This window comes from Haemorhous mexicanus, chromosome W (assembly GCF_027477595.1).
Source record: "Haemorhous mexicanus isolate bHaeMex1 chromosome W, bHaeMex1.pri, whole genome shotgun sequence".
Classification (NCBI taxonomy): Eukaryota; Metazoa; Chordata; class Aves; order Passeriformes; family Fringillidae; genus Haemorhous; species Haemorhous mexicanus.
Window position 1 is genome coordinate 6,638,074 of NC_082380.1, and position 11,024 is coordinate 6,649,097.

The 11,024-nt window shown below is 51.3% G+C and overlaps 1 long non-coding RNA gene across 1 annotated transcript; it reads left to right on the top strand.

Moving 5' to 3' along the window:
• The first annotated feature begins 444 nt into the window (after positions 1-444).
• LOC132341427 (uncharacterized) lies at positions 445-7,080 on the top strand. The gene is made up of 2 exons (XR_009490203.1): positions 445-620; positions 6,455-7,080. It is a non-coding gene; the product is annotated as an uncharacterized LOC132341427 (long non-coding RNA).
• Positions 7,081-11,024: the final 3,944 nt, after the last annotated feature.

Here is an 11,024-nt window from a genome sequence, read left to right on the forward strand (position 1 = left end):
TGGGAAGCCATGGGCGGCGTGTTATGGGACTATATTGCTTCGGGAGGACGTGAGGCTAAAGAGGCATCTAAATATGTTACCCTGTGGAAAAACATCATAGAGGTATTATGGGCGATGAAGGCGGAAAAGAAAGCCGCTGCAGCAGCTTGCGTTGTTTTTTCCCCAAGCCCCGACCCTGAGCTGTGGATTCCATGGGACAGGGAGAGAGAAACGGCAAGCGTTTCTCATAGCGGCTTGTGAGAAATTTTAGGGAGCTGGAAAGATGTGATAACCTGTTGACTATAAACAATTTGCAGGTGCTGTTTTTCTACTTTATTTTTCTGTTCCTCTCAAGGACAGAGCGTGAGAAAGATGTTTTTGTTAGTTAGCCAATAGAATAGAATCTAACGTACCACTCTATAAAAACCGCGCGGTTCTTTTGAATAAAGTCTTTCTTCGCCTTTGCTACGATCCTGCCTCTTGCCTGTTCCTGCCCCGACCCCGGCGCACGAGTGACATCTGGTGACCCGACGTGTGTCCTGCATCGATCGGCCTTTGCCCGGGACCTTCGCCGGACCCCTCGGGCGCTGGTTGCGCCCTCACGGCTTGGCTGCGTTCGGACACTTTGTTTCCCCGGAGAGGTACCTGCCTTTCCCCCGTGCCCTTCTCTTTGGGCTTTGTCCGTGGGGCTGCCCTGGTAGTTGGGACTCACGGGTGGGGACTGCCTCCACAGGACTTGCGGACTTCGTGAACTGCTGGGGTTGGGTGCCGGTGTTTCCGGGATAGGGGATCGTCAAGCGGAGGAGGACTGGGTTTTCTCCGTGTGGAGGCACCTCCTTTCCTATTGGGGGGGGTTTCGGTGCCTGACGCCTCGCTGATTGACCTGCTTGTGTGAGCCAGGGTTCATGAGATCCCGATGGGCATGGCTGATGCTTTTGACCTGGGACGGTGTCAGGAACTGTGTGGTTGGCTTGTGGAGGGGTTTTACAGCGGGGATGATGCTATACCCCCGCTCCTAGCCGTGTGCGACTTCCTGTGCATGGCCCTCCGGGACCGGGCCAGAGGAGCAGACACGGGCAGTTCGAGGGGCAGGGGTGGTGCCGGCGATTTGGAAGCGCGATCGTCCAATCACGGCTCGCCGTCAGTGCGTGGTTCAGCCCCCCCGTCCCTGGCGGCTTGGCCCCGTCCCCCTTCGGAAGGTAGGGCCGGGAGTTGGCTGAGGCAGAAGATCCGCCTTTACCCGCCCCTGCTGCCGAAGAATCGTGATTCTCCCGTCCGACTGATGTCCCGCCTCTCTCCGCCCCTGACGCCGAAGTCGCGGGATTTGCCGGGCCACTGCCAGCCCCGCCTTTCCCCCCCCCGCCTTTTGGGGATCGGCATTCTCCCGAGCCACGGGGGCAGCGGTTTCCAGCCCAGCAGCCCCCCCGAACGGCCTGAGGGGGCGGGGTCTGCTCCTGCTTCGGCGGTTGCCAAGGCGCCGCGGGTCGCTCCGCCTGCTTCTTCGTCGTCACCCATGAAGCCAGTGCAGCTGTACCGCCCATCATCGATGCTGGAGGGTGGAGCCCCGCCCCAGCCGATGTCGTGTTCCCGGCCAGTGTTCCCCTCCTTCCCCATGGCGCCTGCGCAGACGACGACGGCGACTGTGCCTTCGGCTTTGGCGTCGTCTCTCCGAACGGAAAATCATCCGGACGGGGCGGTGCTTCTTTCTTCTTCCGGCGCAGCGGCCGCTTCGGGGGACTTAAAGTCTTTTACACCTCTGCCAGGGCAGCCTGCGGTGGCGGTGGGGCCGTCAGCTTCGGCTGCGCCGCCTGCTGCCCTGTCTCCGTCCGCGGCGGTGCCGATGGCTGGTTCGCCAGTGTCGTAGCCTGGGGCTGTCTCTCCGGGTTTGCAGCCCGCGGGTGGTTTCTCGGATCCTGGCCCCTTTGCTAGTGTGCCTCCCCCGGTCACCCGCTGGGGGCCCTTTTCGTTCCGGGGGGGAGGGGATTCGGACAGCGATGATGACCGGCAGCCGGTTCCCCGGCAGGGGCACGCCACCATGGGGAAGGGCCGGCAGCGGCGGGCAGAATCGGCGTCCGCTCGTCACCTTTGGACGCTGCCTCCTTGTAGGGTGACTGTCCGCCCCAACAATCCCGCCAGCTTTTGGGACGCGGTTAAAGTCCGGGTCTCGGAGGCTGGGGATGAGGGTCTATTGGGGGTTCGGGGGGCCCCGTCTCACCCCGTGGTGCCGTGGGGGCTCATCCTGTGTTCAAACCTCTCCCGAGTTCGGGGCAGGCCGACAAGCACGGGGTGATTGCCTGGCAGGTGATTCAGGACCTGCGGGGTGAGGTTTCAAGGCATGGCTTTGGTTTGGAGGAAGTCATGCAGTCTCTCTGGCTCATCACCACTGACCTGCTTTGTCCCTTTGATATAGGCATCTTGCTCATGTGCTTTTTCGGCCTCTGCAGTTTGCAATGTTTTTGATGTTCTGGGCAGAGGGGGCTGAGAAGGTTGCAGCGAGCAACAGGCTTCTGCCACCAGAGGATCCTAGGCATGGCGTGGGAGTTGATGCTCTGCTTGGAGAGGATACCTATTCCCATCCTGATTTCCAGGCCACCTGGGATACTGCTGTTCTCCAGCAGTGTCAGTCTCTGGGGTTTGCTGCATTGGTGAAGACCATTGAGGCGGCTTCCCCGAGGCCTGACTTTACTGACATACGGCAGAAGTCGGGCGAGCCTTTCGTGCCGTTTGTCGAGAGGCTGATTGCTGCCTTGGTGAGGCAGATGGAGGAGCCTGGCCTCAGAGAGCCCCTTCTGAAACGGTTGGCCCGGAACCATTCAAACCCTGAATGCCGGAAGATCATACATTCTCTTCCGGGGGATCCTTCAGTGGTAGAAATGGCACAGGCTTGTACAATGGTGAGCGGTGGCAGTCCTGACGTGTCCGCTCTGGCAGTTACTCGGCAGTCAGATCAGGTGCCTTCAGGAGGTGGGCGCAAAAAGAAGAATAAGAATAAGGGTAAAAAGCAGCAGGGGGTGCCAAAGGCGGCAGGTTCGGGCCCCAAGTTTTTGTGCGCCAGGTGCCATAAGGCGGGTCACCCTGCCAGCCAGTGCAGGTTGACCTTCGGGGCAGATGGCCAGCCTTTGGTGGGCCTGGGAAATGGGAAGAAGAGTGCAAAGGGGAATTGCGCCCCGACAAAAGTGATTCCTCAGGGCTTGGCACCAGCCCAGGTCTGCTCGGCCAGCTCGCAGGCGATGCCCACGGCTCCGCCAGAGTGGATGTATGTACCACCAGCACAGTCATCTTAGACTCTGATGGTGAGCATAGGATTCCCTTGGACGTCCTCAAGAACGAGGTCTGGGTGCGCTGTTGGTGGGGACATCTAATGTCACCCACCAAGGGATCTTTGTTAACCCTGCAGTTGTTGACTCTGCTTTGGCGGGTCTGATCTTTGCTACTGTTTTCACGCCCTCTCCCCCTGTCATCATCCTGGCGGGGACTCAGATTGCTCACCTTGTATTTTTTCAGTCGTTTGTCCCGAGGACTGCCTTGCAGACTCATGGGACTGGTGGCCACGGATCCAACGGACCACCACGGGCCCTCTGGTCTGTGACCATTTCCGCACAGCGACCCCAGATGATGTGTACCATGACACTACCGGGTGCCCACCCGCGGATGATCAGGCTGCAAAGTTTGATTGACACGGGGGCATATGTGACTGTCATCTCCCACTCAGTGTGGCCATCTACGTGGCCTTTGGACCCCGTAGGGACGCCTGTGTTGGGGGTGGGGGGTCCAGCACGTACCATGCTGAGTCCCAGTACGGTTCTCATCAGGAACGCGAGTGGGCAGGTGGCTGCTGTTTGACCCCATGTCATTTCAACCCTGCTCACTCTGTGGGGGCGGGATGTGTTGCCTGCCTGGGGGGTGCTGTTTGGGGCGGATTTTCGGTAGGCGCCGCTGCGTTGGAGGGTGACAGGTACCTGGTGCTGCCTTTACAGTGGCTGGTGGAAAAACTCAATTTGGTTCATCAATGGCCCCTGACAGAGGAGAAGTTGTTCGCCCTTCGCCAACTGGTAAATGAACAATTGCAGCAGGGGCACATTGAGCCTTCAATGAGTCCCTGGAATACTCCCGTCTTCATGATAAGAAAGAAGTCTGGGAAGTGGAGGCTTTTACAGGACCTCCAGAGAGTCAATGAGGTGATGGAAGGCATGGGGGCGCTGCAGCCTGGTATGCCCTCACCCACCATGATCCCGGCGGGGTGGGTGATCTTGGTCATTGACTTGAAAGATTGTTTCTTTACCATCCCTTTACATCCAAATGACAGGCTGAAGTTTGCTTTCATAGTGCCTTCAGTCAGCAATGCCAAGCCAGCACAGAGGTATCAATGGAAGGTTTTGCCACAGGGCTGTCGCAACAGCCTGGTTATTTGCCAATGGTATGTGGCTCAGGCCTTGTCTGGGGTGCACAATCCATTTCCTGACATGTGTTGTTACCATTATATGGATGGCATCCTGGTGGCTGCGCTGACCCAGGATGAGTTGCTGAGGATACGGCCTCAGCTGTTTGCTGCCCTGCATGCTTACGGGCTGCAGGTGGCCCCGGAGAAGGTCCAACAGCACCCCCCTTGGAAATACTTGGGGGTCAAGATTCTTGACCTCACCATTCAACATCAGGAGATGCAGTTTTCAGATTCTATTCAGACTTTGAATGATGCCCAGAAGTTGATGGGTTTCATCAAGTGGTTGCGTCCTTACTTGGGACTGACCAGAGAACAATTGTCCCCATTGTATGATACTCTGATGGGGGATCCTGACCTTAGATCGCCTCGAGAGCTAACTCCTGCAGCGTGACGGGCACTGGAAGAGGTCCAGAGGGCTGTTTCTGCTTGTCAGGTTCACCGAATAGATCCTTCCGTTGATATCACTGTTTTTGTCACCAATCCCGACCTTTATCCTATGGGCATCATTGGCCAGTGGAATGATAGGTGGTCTGATCCCCTGCATGTTCTGGAATGGGTCTTTCTGCCCCATCAGCCAAGGAAAATGGCGCCCTCGTTGTACGAGCTGCTTGCTCGTTTGATAATCAAATGCCGTCAGTGGTGTTTGCAGTTGATGGCTGCCGATCCAGTGGCAATTGTTCTCCTTGTGGCACAGGAGGATTTTGAATGGAGTCCCGCTGTTAGCGCTCCCTTGCAAAGTGCGCTGGAGAACTTCTCTGGGCAGATCGCTTATCAGATGCCCAGTCATAAGTTGTTGCAGCTGGCAAAGAAAACGAGTTTGTCGTTGCAGCCGAAGAGCAGCCGGGTGCCGGTTGAAGGGCCCACTGTCTTCACTGATGGTTCAGGGAAAACAGGCAAAGCCATTGTTACCTGGAAGGATGGGTCTGGGTGGCAAGCACTGGAGGCCCATGTGTCGGGTTCAACCCAACTGGTAGAGTTGAAAGCTGTTGCCATGGCATCCCAGGAATTTTCCCAGGTGCCTCTGAATGTGGTGACTGATTCCTCCTATGTAGTGGACATGGCCGGGCGTTTGGACTGTGCACTCCTAAAGGAAGTCGACAACGTGGCTTTGTTTCAGTTGTTGAAGGCCTTGTGGAGTGCGATTCGGGCCTGGGTCCATCCCTATTATGTCTTACACATTTGGAGTCACACCAACTTGCCGAGTTTTATAGCGGAGGGTAATGTCAGGGCTGACAGGTTGGATAACCCTGCATGGGTAGCGCCTCAGCCTGATGAGATTGCGCAAGCCAGGGCGTCACATGACTTTCTCCACCAAAGTGCGCATACACTGCAAAAATAGTTTCATTTGACACCGACTGAAGCTCATGACATCGTCAGCTCTTGTGCTGACTGCCATGGTTTTGCTGCGCTTTTGCAGGCAGGGGTGAACCCCAGGGGCTTGAAAGCTTTGCAGCTTTGGCAGACAGATGTCACTCACATTGCTGAATTTGGCCGACTTAAGTATGTGCACGTGTCTATTGACACATTTTCCTCTGCCATGTGGGCCACTGCTCACACTGGGGAAAAGAGTCGTGACGTGATTGCCCATTGGAGGATGGCTTTCGCAGTCTTGGAGATACCTTCCTCTGTGAAAACAGACAATAGCCCTGCCTATGTCTCACAGAAGACGAGGCAATTCCTACGCCAGTGGGGTAGTGTCATACAAGCTTGGTATCGCACACTCCCCAACGGGCTAGGCCATTGTCGAACGTGCTCATGGTACCCTGAAGCGTGTACTGGGCAGGCAGAAAAGGGCAATGCCTGGAGAAACACCACACAGTAGGTTAGAAAAGGCATTGTACACAATCAACCATTTGACAGTGCCACAGAATTCAGAAAATCCTGTTATTCTGAATCACTTTCTTTCAGTGCAGTCATTGGATGAGGCGCACTTGCCTTGAGCGAAGGTCCAGGTACGGGGTCTTCCCACCAATAGGTGGGAGGGCCCGTATGACCTTATCACTTGGGGTCATGGGTATGCATGTGTCTCCACAGATACTGGAGTGCGATGGGTACCTGTGAAGTGTGTCCGCCCTGACTTGCGACATCAGAACGGAAATGTGGCCAACAGGCAGCCTTTGAATGACGACCAAGATGATGACGACCAAGATGATGACCAATATGGCGGCCAAGATGACGACCACCCATCAGATGGCCCATCCACGAGCAGGGACTGAATTCCATCCTGCCTTTTGAAAAGAACTGTTCTGAGGACTGGTTTTGGACTGATGGTGTGTTTTATAAGAGACGATCACAAGACCCGATCTCTCTGGCCATTTTAATTGGCATCCGACGAGGGGACCTCTGGAGCCGTGTTTGTTCTCCTTTCTGCAAGGGGCCCCGCAGAGGACTACAAACATCACCTCCATTTTTTTAAATAAAACTAAAAGGGGGACCTGTGGATGCCATGGGACAGGGAGAGAGAAATGGCAAGCGTTTCTCACAGCGGCTTGTGAGAAATTTTAGGGAGCTGGAAAAATGTGATAACCTGTTGACTATAAACAATTTGCAGGTGCTGTTTTTCTACTTTATTTTTTTGTTCCTCTCAAGGACAGTGGGTGAGAAAGATGCTTTTGTTAGTTAGCCAATAAAATAGAATCTATCGTACCACTCTATAAAAACTTCGCGGTTCTTTTGACTAACGTCTTTCTTCGCCTTTGCTATGATCCTGCCTCTCGCCTGGTCCTGCCCCGACCCCGGTGCACGAGTGGCATTGAGCCACAGGCATTTCTTGCTAGCAAGTTGTTTTCAACTACGTTAGACATTCCTTTGCGCTGCCCAGGACCCTCTAGCTTGGTTCCACTAACCAAAGAGGAACTCAAAACCTCAGGACCCTCAGATGAGATACAGAGTCTGGAAGCAGCCTCCCTTGGAGTTTTCAACTGCCAACCTGAGAATAAAAGTATTCAGGAAAAGGGAGCAGCTGGTGGTGAAGTGTTAGAAATAACACACTCATCATCTGAAGATGAGGCTGAAGAAGAAAAGACAGATTCAGGATCTGCCTTGGTAGGGGAGGAATTAAAAGCTTTGGTAGACAATTTGCGGAAGTTAGTAATTCAACAAAGCGATTGAGTTGCTCCTCACAAAGACTATTCTTTTGAAAGGAGGGAGCTGCCAGCTGTTCTGAGCTCTGAAAGGGTTCTTGAGGAGCGGAGGGGGAGGTGGATACCCCCCTTGACCATGGAAGTTTGGAAGTTAGAGCTAGACCCCGAAATAGAAACAGCACAAAAAAGAAAGTGGAAAGGAGTTATTTCTGAGGCAATAATCGAAGGGACATTTTCCCCTAGTACTATAGAAGCCTTCCCTGTGGTAACCCAGGCCACAGGGTAAGGATGGGAGCCATTTGATTGGAAGATATTAGAAAAACTGAAAAGCGCTGTTACACAATATGGCTTAAAATCTCAATTAGCTCAATCGTTATTACTATTCATTTTTACAGCAGATGTCTTCATTCCAGCTGATGTTCAAACTCTGGTTAGTTTAATCATGCCCCCTCATCAGCAGATTCAGTTTTATAAGAATTGGGAAGGAGCATGTAAAAAAGAGGAAGCAAGACCTCAGGCTCAGGGGGACCCATTGTTTGGAATTACAGCACAACACTTATTAGGAGAAGGTCCCTGGGCCACAGCAACTGCCCAAGCCTGAGGTATTGATGAAGTTTTGCATTTAAGCCAACAACTTGCATACAACTCGATCCTTGCATTGCCTGATGGGCTGCATACTCAAGCTTTTACACAGATACGTCAAGGGGGAAATGAGGACTTTGATAAATTTGTAGACCACTTGCATAGAACTATTTATGATCACCCCGATTTGGATCCAGAAACAAAGCAGAAGCTGTTTAAGATGCTTGCCTTTGATAATGCTAATGATAAGACCCGACAGATTTTAGGCATGTTGCAAAAGGGAGCAGAGGTTGTTGACATGCTAGAATTAATGACTAGAACCACAGGTAACCCGGAAGTTTATTGGGCAATGGACATTAAGAGAGGTAAACCGGATAAGCAGGTAACCTTGACATATCCCAGTGGTAATTCTATTGCCAAGAGAATCACAATTGATACCAGAGCAGATGTAACAATCATTTCAAGCTCTATATGGCCCAAAAATTGGCCAGTAGTCAATCCTGTTTTGAGAATTGCAGGGATTGGTGGAACCCAAGCAACTCGATTATGTAGGGAGGTAATTATCTTTACTTTTCCAGATGGAGTGAATGTAACAACAAGACCCTATGTCATGCAGACTCCCGGAAATTTGCTAGGTTTAATTGGCAGGGATTTGTTAAGTCAACTGAAGGCCACAATTGTCACACAGCCTTTTCAATAGTGCCCACTGGGGGGCAGCCCATCCTCAAAATTAGCTGGACTACCGATACCCATCTATGGATTGATCAGTGGCCGCTGCCAAAGAAAAAGCTGCTCAAGGTTCAAGAGTTGGTTCAAGAACAACTCGAGGCTGGTCATATAAGACCATCAGCAAGCCCATGGAACACACCTATTTTTACAGTTCCAAAAAAGAGTGGGGAATGGAAGTTGTTGCACGATCTTAGGGCAGTCAATGCAGTAATGCAGAGTATGGGAGCACTGCAACCAGGACTCCCATCCCCTATTATGCTACCTGAGTCCTGGGATTTATTGATTATACATCTCAAAGACTGTTTTTTCACTATTCCCTTATACTCTGAGGATACCAGTCATTTTGCTTTCTCAATCCCCTCCATCGACAAAGCAGAACCCTACAAGCGATATGAATGGGTATTTTTGCCACAAGGGATGCGTAACTCGCCCACTATGGGCCAGGTTTACATAGCCTGGGCATTAGGGCCAGTCCAGCAGCAATTTCCTAACTGTATCATATATCATTACATGGATGATATCTTGGTGGCAGGACAGCAATTGGACTTTGAAAATGTTTTCGCAAGCATGACAACTATTCTAGAACAGAGAGGGTTGAAAATTGCCCCTAAAAAGGTACAGCGTTCAGCTCCATGGAAGTATCTTGGGTGGCACATTGATCAAGCTGTAGTGAAACCTCAGAAGATTACCATTACTACCAAGATAAAAACTGTAGATGATATTCAAAAATTAGTAGGAGATATACAATGGCTTAGAATTATTTATGGAATAGCTAATGAAGAACTTGAACTGTTAATACAGCTGCTAGGTACCTCATCCTGGGCAGACGAGCGCCGATCACTGGATAGAACGCAACAACAGGCCTTGGAACACTTAGCCTCCAAGGTTGCCACAGCACATGCGCATTACCTGATCGAAGGTGTCCCAGTTCAATTGATGATCATCAACCATAGCAAGGAGGGTGACCAGAATGCCAAACATCCTTTTGCATTAATTTGTCAATGGACAGAGACTCGGGCTAATCCTTTAACCATTCTGGAGTGGGTATTTTTACCTGTGTGACAGCCTAGAACCATTACCACTCACCTAGAACTATTTGCTCAATTAATCATGAAAGGCTGAGGGAGGATACTAGAAATTTGGGGACAGGAACCGTACGCAATTGCAGTACCTTTAGCCAATTGGTATCTGGAATGGGGAATTAGGCATTCTGTACCCTTAAAAATAACCCTTACTGATTATGGCGGAAGAGTTCATAATACCTATCCGCGACATCGTGTGTTGTCCTTGTTAGAGCAGCAGCAGCTGGAGGACAGACCGTGGAGATCTGAGTGTCCGGTACTAGGACTAACAATTTTTACAGATGCAGGCAAACGGTCTAAAAGGGCTGCTTGCACATGGCAGCAAAAGGATTCATGGAATCGGCATATAATTCCTGGGGAGGTAGGAGATACATGGCAAACCTTGGAGTTGAAGGCAGTTATTTGGGCCTTTGAGAACTGGAACTACCAGGCTATTAACATTGTTTCTGATTCACTTAACGTGGTCGGTTGTGTACAACGCCTCGAAAGGGCAGTAGTTAAGGAAGTTAATAACAAACATTTGTATTCACTTTTAAGCCGACTACTAAGAAATTTGAACCAACGCCGATAGAAGTATTTTATTACTCATGTTCACAGTCATCAAAATCTCCCTGGTCTGTCTGAAGGTAACGCTCGAGATGGTCCATTGGTAGCCGCTGTCTGGCCAATGCCAATCTCTGATAAATTTCAACAAGCAAAAAATTCTCATGCCTTGTTTCATCAAGATGTTGGTTAAACAATTTGGTATCCCTCTTACTGATGCCACTGGCATTGTACGATCCTGCCCAGATTGTCAAAGGAATGGCATTGGCTTAGGCACTGGTGTTAACCCAAGAGGTATCCAACCTTTGCAATTATGGCAAATGGATGTAACACATGTAGCAGAATTTGGCCAGAAGAAGTTTGTGCATGTTTGCATTGATACTTACTCTTGTGTTATATGGGCCACCCCTTTAACAGGTGAGAGAGCACATCATGTTGAGAAACATTTGTACAATTGCTTGCAGTGTTGGGAGTCCCTTTAGCCATCAAGATGGATAATGGCCCTGCCTATTGTTCTTTAAAGTTTCAACATTTCTGCTACTTATGGGGTATTCAACATGATACCGGTATTCCACACAACCCTAC